Genomic DNA, 8,644 nt, shown 5'->3' with positions numbered 1-8,644 from the left:
TCATGCAACTTGTTCCAAGTTTGTTTGGGTTTTTGCCTGGTTTCAAGTGTTGAGCACACAGTTTACAGATGACCATAGTGTTGTCATCACTATGGCCATTAAAAAATGCCCACACTGGCGAACATCTAACTGGGCCGGAAGGTGCTCTGGAGCTGGTGCACGGGTTGGCGGTCCACGGTTGTTGAGGCATAGCTGTGGTGACAGCTTCCGACGATTTACGTCTATGACTTGCCTCACTGGTACTTGAAGAATGCGGGCAGCTTTTACCCTCTTGCTCCCTCTCCCCCTTTGAGGGCGCTCTGCAACCTCCTCCTCCTCTTCTTCCTCCTCCTCCTCCTCCTCCTCTTCTTCCTGCCTATGATGATCTCCTTGTTCACCCCATGTCGGATCAAGGACATCATCATCATCATCATCATCAGAAGAGACAGTTTCCCTATATGTGCCAAAAGGAAGCAGCGGCCTTTTGGAGCCAGTTTGAATTGGCTCGTCCAGCTCAGAGTGTTCTGGTGAAAAGTAAGTGGGGGAAAGCCTGTGAACTGACTCTCTTCGTCAGATGACTGAAACAACTGAGCATCTTGAAGGAATGAGCAGCGCTTCTTGTTCTTGGATCTGCAGCTAAAAACAAACTCATACTGCTTTGCTTGCCACCCCTGCCAAAGCTGCCCTTTCCTCTTTGGCCAGACATTGTAGAAATTTTTTTTTGTGGCTTGACACCCTGCAAAATACTTTGTAGCTAATATGCTATATGTATATGTAAATTTGTACAGTAAGTGGATTTTTTTTATTGGAGGAGGGGGGGTTCACACAAAAAATGCAAGTGCGCTGAGTGTGTTGTATGCAGCACTTTGCTTCAGTGGTGACGCTTGTAATATGCAGCACAGTATACAAACTATATACTGCAGTATACACTGCGTCTGTGTGTCTGTCTCTCAGTACAAGTGTGATACTGTGCACGCAGTCAGCGAGGGAACCCTGCCTCTGGCTGCGTGTATGTAACACACTGACTATCTATCTATCTATCTATCTATCTATCTATCTATCTATCTATCTATCTAGCTAACAGTGAAACACTTTACCTATCTGAGTATAGTAGATTTCAGGACTGCACCAATACAGTACAATCCAACAATCTATTTGACTAATAGTGTGAGTGTGTCACAGTCTAACAAAGTAAAGCACTTTTTTTTCACTTTGACAAAGCAAGTGAAGCAGCACAGAAAGGTTGTTATGCTAGCAAATCTCTGTCAGGAGTGGTAAATGCAGGCACGTCCTGGCCTTATATAGGCCAATGGCTGCCTGTGTGGCATGCAGTGACAGGCAGCCAATCCATGTTAATGGAGGGGAGCATCCCTGCTGTTATTGGAAGGCCCTAGGCATCATGGGGGAGGTCCCTTGGCATTGTGGGAGGGTCGAATTTGGGGCTTCGAATCCAGCAAAATTTGGGTCGGGTCCACCCAAATTCGAAAGGTCATATTCGGGTCGAACATTAGGACAACCTGAATTCGATTTTTGAGTAATCTGCTTTTAAATACCACCCAGCATCAGCAGTGAGATGCAAAGCACAAAGCAGAACTTCTGCATTGTGCTTCACATCTCACTGCAGATGCGAGCAGCAAAAGCAAATTCCGGGGGTGACGGACGTAATCTGCTTTTAAATGGTTTTTACAGTACAAAAAACACCACACAACATGAAATTAAAAAAAAGTACATTTTTAATTTTATTTTATGATTACATTGTTGTCTATTATTTCATTATTTTTTAAAATTAATATTTATAATGATGTATTATATTATTTATGATTATAATATAATAAATAAATATAATTATCATACCCGGGAGTTAATCCTAAGAATTACAGGCCCACAATATAAAGAAAAATTTCTATGCAAAAAAAAGCATTAGTACAAAGCATTAGTCAGACCACATCTGGAATATGCAGTCCAGTTTTGGGCACCAGTTCACAAAAAGGACATTGTGGAATTGAAGAGATTGCAGAGAAGGGCAACTAAACTATTCAAGGGAATGGAGGAGCTCAGCTATGAGGAGAGATTAGCTGAACAGAATCTATTCTCCCTTGATAAGAGACGTTTACTTGGGGAATATGATCACCCTGTATAAATATGTAAATGGTCCATGTAGAGAACTCTCTTCCCATTTATTCTCTTTGAGATCATTACAAAGAACAAGAGGGCACTTTTTGTGTCTGGTGGAAAAGAAGTTTAAGCCCAGGATAAGGAATGGATTCTTCACGGTAAGGGCTGTGAAAATGTGGAATAGGCTCACTCAGGAAGTAGTTTCAGCAACTACTATAGATTGCTTTAGGGAAAAGCTGTATGTTTTTCTAAAAGTACAAAATATAACTGGGTATTAAGGCTTTAAAGTAAAAACAACAAAAGCTCGTATAATGAAGTTTTGACAACATGCGGTCAAAGGAGCTTTCCATGCAGGTGAAACAAGCCATCCTTAAGCTGCAAAAACAGAAGGAGTGGCAAAATCTACAGTTTGGTACATCATGAGAAAGAAACAAAGCACTGGTGAGCTCAACAACGCCAAAAGACCTGGTCGTCAACGTCAACGAAAGACTACAGTGGTGGATGATCGCAAAATCATTTCCATGTTGAAGAGAAACCCCTTCACAACAGCCAACAAAGTGAACAACACTCTTCAGGAAGTGGGCTTATCGATATAAAAGTCTTCCATAAAGAGAAGACTGCATGAAAGTAAATATAGAGGGTGCAGTTCAAGGTGCAGCCACTCGTAAGCCTAAAGAATAAAAAGGCTAGATTGGACTTTGCTCAAAAACATCTAAAAAAGCCAGCACAGTTCTGGAAAAACATTCTTTGGACAGATCAACGTTTACCAGAATGATGGCAAGAAAAAAGTATGGAGTAGGCGTAGAACAGCTCATGATACAAAGCATACAGGATCATCTGTAAAACATGGTGGAGGCAGTGTGATGGCTTGGGTGTGCATGGCTGCCAGTGGCACTGGAACACTACTGTTTATCGATGATGTGACACAGGACAGAAGCAGCCGAATTTATTCTGAGGTGTTCAGAGACATACTGCCTGCTCAAATCCAGCTAAATGCAGTCAAATTGATTGGGAGGCATTTGATAATACAGATGGACAATAACCCAAAACATACAGCCAAAGCAACCCCAGAGTTTTTTTAAAGCAAAAAAGTGAAATAGTCTTGAATGGTCAAGTCAGTCACCTGATCTGAACCCAGTTGAGCATGCATTTCACTTGTTTAAGACTAAACTTCGGACAGAAAGGCCTACAAACAAACAGCAACTGAAAACCGCTGCATTAAAGGCCTGGCAGGGCATTAAAAAAGAGCATCTGGTGATGTCCATGAGTTCAGGATTACAGACTGTCATTGCCAGCAAAGGGTTTTCAACCAAGTATTAGAAATGAACATTTTATTTTCAGCTTTTTAATTTGTCCGATTACTTTTGAGCCCCTGAAATGAAGTGATTGTGTTAAAAAAAAAGGCCTTAAGTTCCGCAATGAATGCAATGCAATCTTTGCAATCTTTATGCAATCTTAATGCAATTTTTTCACACCACTGACTTAAAGCTGAAAGTCTGCAGTTCAACTGCATCTGAGTTGTTTTATTTAAAATTAATTGTGGTAATATACAGAACCAAAATTAGAAAAAAGTTGTCACTATCCAAATATTTATGGACCTATTTATGGAAAAGGGTTTTATATCTGGAATATGTTTTTTTTCCTAGTGGTTGAACTTCATCGATGGATTTATGTCTTTTTTGAACCTGACCTACTATGTAACATGTAAGAAATATAAGTATAATTACTGCTTAGAAAGGCGTTAATCTTACAAAGTGACTGCTATACTAGTTTCTGTTTTTTGATGTACTGAAAGAGAAGGTAGGTCAAATTGCAGTTTAAACACACCCATAAGATTTCAGTGACAGGTAAAATAACTGTTAGCAACACACCATCTGACATATACAGCTTCCCATCTGACCAATATCTTAAGCAATATGCTAATGTCCTAAGCATGCAGTGTGGCAGTGCATGGCTACTGCCAACACTATTGCTTGTAAAATAGGGTGAAATTGTGTTTTGTTTTGTTTTTTGTCTTTAAAACAAAAGTAGGGCTGGATTACTATACAGACAATAAGAAGTTTTTTTAATTTTTTTTCCCTGACATAATTCCACTTAAAAAATGATAAAATACCATACATTAAATTCAACTTACATTTGTGAAAGTAAACATTTAACCAACCTACAAGTGATCTGATTGATAAGAAATTAAAATGTTGCCCACAAGATATCAAAATGTACCCATGTTGTAATAAATTGTCACAAACAAATATAAAATATACAAAAGTAGAATAGGTCTTGACCCAATAACATCATGGGTATAATTAGACTAATGATGTTAGAGGGTTCAATGAGCAGAAGTATAACGTCTCTTGTCCCGACACGTTTCACCCCATAGGGCTTCCTCAGGGGATTTTGGAGACCCAATATCTACAATATAAAAAGTGAATAATATGAATATACACTTATAATATATATGAGGAGCTGAGAAGTTCCTGGCTTTGCCCCCTTCCAGATGAAATAGAAAAATGAGTGTGGGGGCATATGACAGCCTAATAACTTAGTATGTAACTGTGCAAATATCAAGTCTTTGCGATTCTTAAAACTGTTTTTTTCTTTTAGTGAGAAGCTCTGATGGCAGAGGCACAAGCAAGTTTCAAGTCGTTGGAGTTAGGGGCCATCATGAAGATTTTGTTTCTCTAGGGAAAGTCAGCAAAGGACATTCACTGAGATGTCACAAACATTGGGGGAGAAGTGTCCTTCCTACAGCACTGTCAAAACCTGGATATCTTGTTTCAAGACTGGGCATTTCACCGTTGAAGATGAGCCCCACAGTGGGCGCCCCCCAACCTCAAATGATCTGGCAACCTGCGATGCTGTCCATGAGCTGATTATTGAGGATTCGCAAAAAAGATAGCCCAGATACTTGACATCTCACGGGAGCGTGTTGGGTTTGTTATCACTGATATCCTAGACATGCGCAAGCGAAGTAGTTGCGGAAATGTTTGAACAGTGATCAGAAGAAGGAACGAGTTGAAGCATCCAAAGCCTCTTTGGTCCATTTTGAAGCTGCACAGGACTTTTTGGCTAGGTTAGTGACTAAGGATGAAACCTGGCTCCACATCCATGATCCTTAAGCCAAGGAACAGTCAAAGGAATGGCGCCACAGTGGGTCCCCATGGCCGAAGAAGTTCCGTACCCAGAAATCGTCCAAAAAAGTCATGGCGTCCGTTTTCTGGGACAAAGATTGGTCTTCTGTTGGTGAACTACCTACCTCAGGGCTCTAGTATCACCAGACAGTAATATGCTAACCTCCTGGAGCAGCTGAAGGAGGCAATTAGGACAAATTGCTGTAGAAAGTTGACCAAAGGGATCCATTTTTTTTGAAAGGACAATGCACCTGCTCACACGTCCAACGTTGTGGCTGCCAAATTAAACACCCTTGGTTTCCAATTGGTCCACCATTGCCCCTACTCTGTTCCCGAATTATCTGTTCCTGAATTTGAAAAAACACCTGAAGGGGCAACGTTTTGAGGACATTTCTGATGTCAAAGATGTTGTTGAGAGCTGGTTTGCGGCCCAACCAAAAGACTTTAAATTGAACGGTCTAGAAAAGCTGCAACTACACTGTACCAAGTATGGTAATATGTTGAATAAATGTGTTATTTCATAACTCCGGCTCCCTTCTTTCTGGGCAAAGCCAGGAACTTCTCAGCACCCCCTCGTAGTCTTAAAAACAAAAAATACCAATATTGAAAAAGAACTAGTAAAATGAATAATACATCATATTTCAAAAATATGTATTTTTTATACACACTCATATACCTTCACATCAATTTCCTGTACTTAGATAGATCATTTTCCCCTACCTAGATATTATTGTATACATTTTGCTCTGTTAGGAAGTTGCATTTTAAACATTACTATGATTTATTACACTTTCAAACGCAATCTCCTTTGTCCTGCCTTATGGGGGACGGGAGCACCCACTAGACTGGGTGCTGTGGTAATGGCATCGACAATTGCTGATGCCCAGGACTTGCCATCACCGAACAATTTGTTCTGTGACTCTGGCTAGTGAAGGCTGCATTAGGAGAATACTCGTAAACCCCCGATTCTCAAAAGAATCGTAAATCCAAGAATGGCAATGACTTGCAATCATGGAGGGTAGAGCATTCTGGGAAAGTTTTAGTTTGATGAAATAAATATATTTGTAACGACAATGGCACTGTGGAGTGACGTAGAGCATACTGACTGAAACTGTCACCTGCTGTTTTGTTTTGGCACATTTACACGTCACCATGACAACTGTTTCAGCGGCAGTGGCGTGCGTGCTTTGGGCGGCGGTTGTGTTGTGTGCGCGCAGGTTGGGTCCGTGCATAATAACATCCTTCGTTTTGTATATAGGATGATCGTGAGGGTGGACGTTACCGCTCTGAGAGGCAGGGAGTGAGGGCGGAAGTACTCACTCCTTCAAAAGTACTAGACACCCTACTGCGCATGCACATTTTTTAATGCATGCACAGTGGAATCTGTCACCCTAATTCGTTAACCCCTTATAAGGACTGATCGACGGCAGCATCAGTCTCTTTCTGACTGGCTACGGCCGATCTGTCCTTTCATTTATACCCAAACTCAAACCGTAAGCTCTTCTTTTTTGAATACACATGTGTTATGGTTCTGAAGACTTTACAACTACCTAGCTCTTTGAATAATGCTCTATTTGTGTTTAGTTGCCCACAAATAACGGTGATCTATAAAAGATTTTAAACAGAGCTGAACATTCCAATAGAAAAAAAAAAGGTATGGTAAGACACTTACTAAAGACATTATTCTTTCTGATATAGCCACCTTTACAATTTGTTTTTTATAGTAATACTAGCTGATTGCCCGGCGTTTCTCAGGTATTTATTTATTGCAATCCTATATTATACAGGAAAAGGAATCAAATAAAGCTATAGTGATTTTCTTGTCTACGGTGTTGTTTAATTTTTTTGCCTTTGATTGCACTCGGCCAATTGCCTTACATTTTCTCGAAGGCACTATTACAGGCCAGAAATTTGTAAGACAGTCCAAAAATAAGTATGAAAAATATAGGCAAAAGGCACACTGTCACTGAGAAATACATACATACATGCAAATATACCTTTGACATATACCACAGCACTGTAAAAAGATCAGAGGTGCACTCAAATGAGTCTGAGTCATATGTCTAGCAATTTTGATTTAAATGTCTCGATGCGTTTCCGAGTGATGGTGGAACATAACTAGTTTGGTTGAAATGTTTACATGCGTTTCCTAGTGATGACATACACACACATACATACATCCAAATATAGCTCTGACATATAGCACAGCGCCGTAAAAAGATGACTGGTGCACGCACATGAGTCTCAGTCATATGTATAGCAAGTTTGGTTGAAATGTGTGATGACATGCGTTTCCTAGTGATGACATACACACACACATAAACAAATAATATAACAATTAAACTTCAATTTTATTTTTAATAAATTGGTTAATTTTAGTACAAATATATTTATTTAAATGAAAACTTTCCCAGGACGCTCCACCCTCCATGATTGCAAGTAATTGCCATTCTTGGATTTATGATTCTTTTGGGAATCGGGGGTTTACTAGTATAGACTAGCTGATATTTCGGCATTGCCCGAGTATTTGTTTATTGCAATCTTATATTATACAGGAAAAAGAATCAAATAAAGCTATAGTCCTTAATCAAGGAAATGTTTTTTTACAGGTTTTAAAAGTATAAGTACAATGTACAATTAAATTAAAATACAATTAAATTAAATTAACCTAAGTTAATAGCATATTTTCCAATGTTGTTTTAATAAGAACATTGTGCTCATGAAACATCCTTTGTAACTTTAAGACAATATGAAATTTTGTTCCTGATAAAAATAATAAAGATAAAAAAAATATAGTTGTAGAAGTTTTGGTGGTTCATTTGGCAGCAGAAGTAACGATCCCGCTTTATGGTAAATGTGCCCTTGCACCGTGAATGTGGATAGAAATCCAGGCTGTTGAACAACTGATGTGGGGCCAAATGATGTCATTTGGAAACATGAGTTGAATTTTCTGATGTTATTAAGAAAATGCTTTGACTCTATCTCTGTTATCCTGTAGTCAGGTCTCATGCTGTTGTACTGTTTCTGAAGCTCTAGATGTAGTAGCTCTTTCTCTCATTTCCTGTAGCCGGTTGTCTCACTTATGTACTATTTCTGAACTCTAGATGTAGTAGGTCTTTCTCTCATTTCCTGTAGCGGGGTTTCACGCTGTTGTACTGTTTCTGAAGCTCAAGATGTAGTAGCTCTTTCTCTCATTTCCTGTAGTCGGGTCTCACACTGTTGTACTGTCTCTGAAGCTCTAGGTTTAGTAGCTCTTTCTCACATTTCCTGTAGTCAGGCCTCCTGCTGTTGTACTGTCACTAAATCTCTAGATGTAGTAGCTCTATCTCTGTTATCCTGCAGTCGGGTCTCACGCTGTTGTACTGTCTTTGAAGCTTTAGATGTAGTAGCTCTATCTCTGTTGTCCTGTAGTCAGGTCTCAC

The 8,644-nt window shown here is 39.6% G+C and overlaps 1 protein-coding gene across 4 annotated transcripts in view; it reads left to right on the top strand.

Annotated features, from left to right (window-relative positions):
* Window positions 1-8,644, top strand: part of SLC26A11 (solute carrier family 26 member 11) — a 97,344-nt gene that overhangs the window by 49,340 nt on the left and 39,360 nt on the right. Inside the window, exons 18-19 of one of the 4 annotated variants that reach the window (XR_011921329.1) lie at window positions 3,741-3,798; window positions 4,696-5,746. The exons of 1 other annotated variant lie outside the window; for it this stretch is intronic. The gene's annotated coding sequence lies outside the window, so the exon portion shown is untranslated. Of the gene's footprint in view, window positions 1-3,740; window positions 3,799-4,695; window positions 5,747-8,644 lie in introns of those variants that run through there. 2 more of the 4 variants (XR_011921327.1, XM_072414946.1) reach the window with 2 other exon arrangements.

The sequence above is a fragment of the Pyxicephalus adspersus genome, chromosome 6 (assembly GCF_032062135.1).
Source record: "Pyxicephalus adspersus chromosome 6, UCB_Pads_2.0, whole genome shotgun sequence".
In the NCBI taxonomy this organism is placed as follows: Eukaryota; Metazoa; Chordata; class Amphibia; order Anura; family Pyxicephalidae; genus Pyxicephalus; species Pyxicephalus adspersus.
The sequence above is the reverse complement of the archived record's forward strand: the minus strand, read 5'-3'. Positions and strand labels throughout refer to the sequence as shown.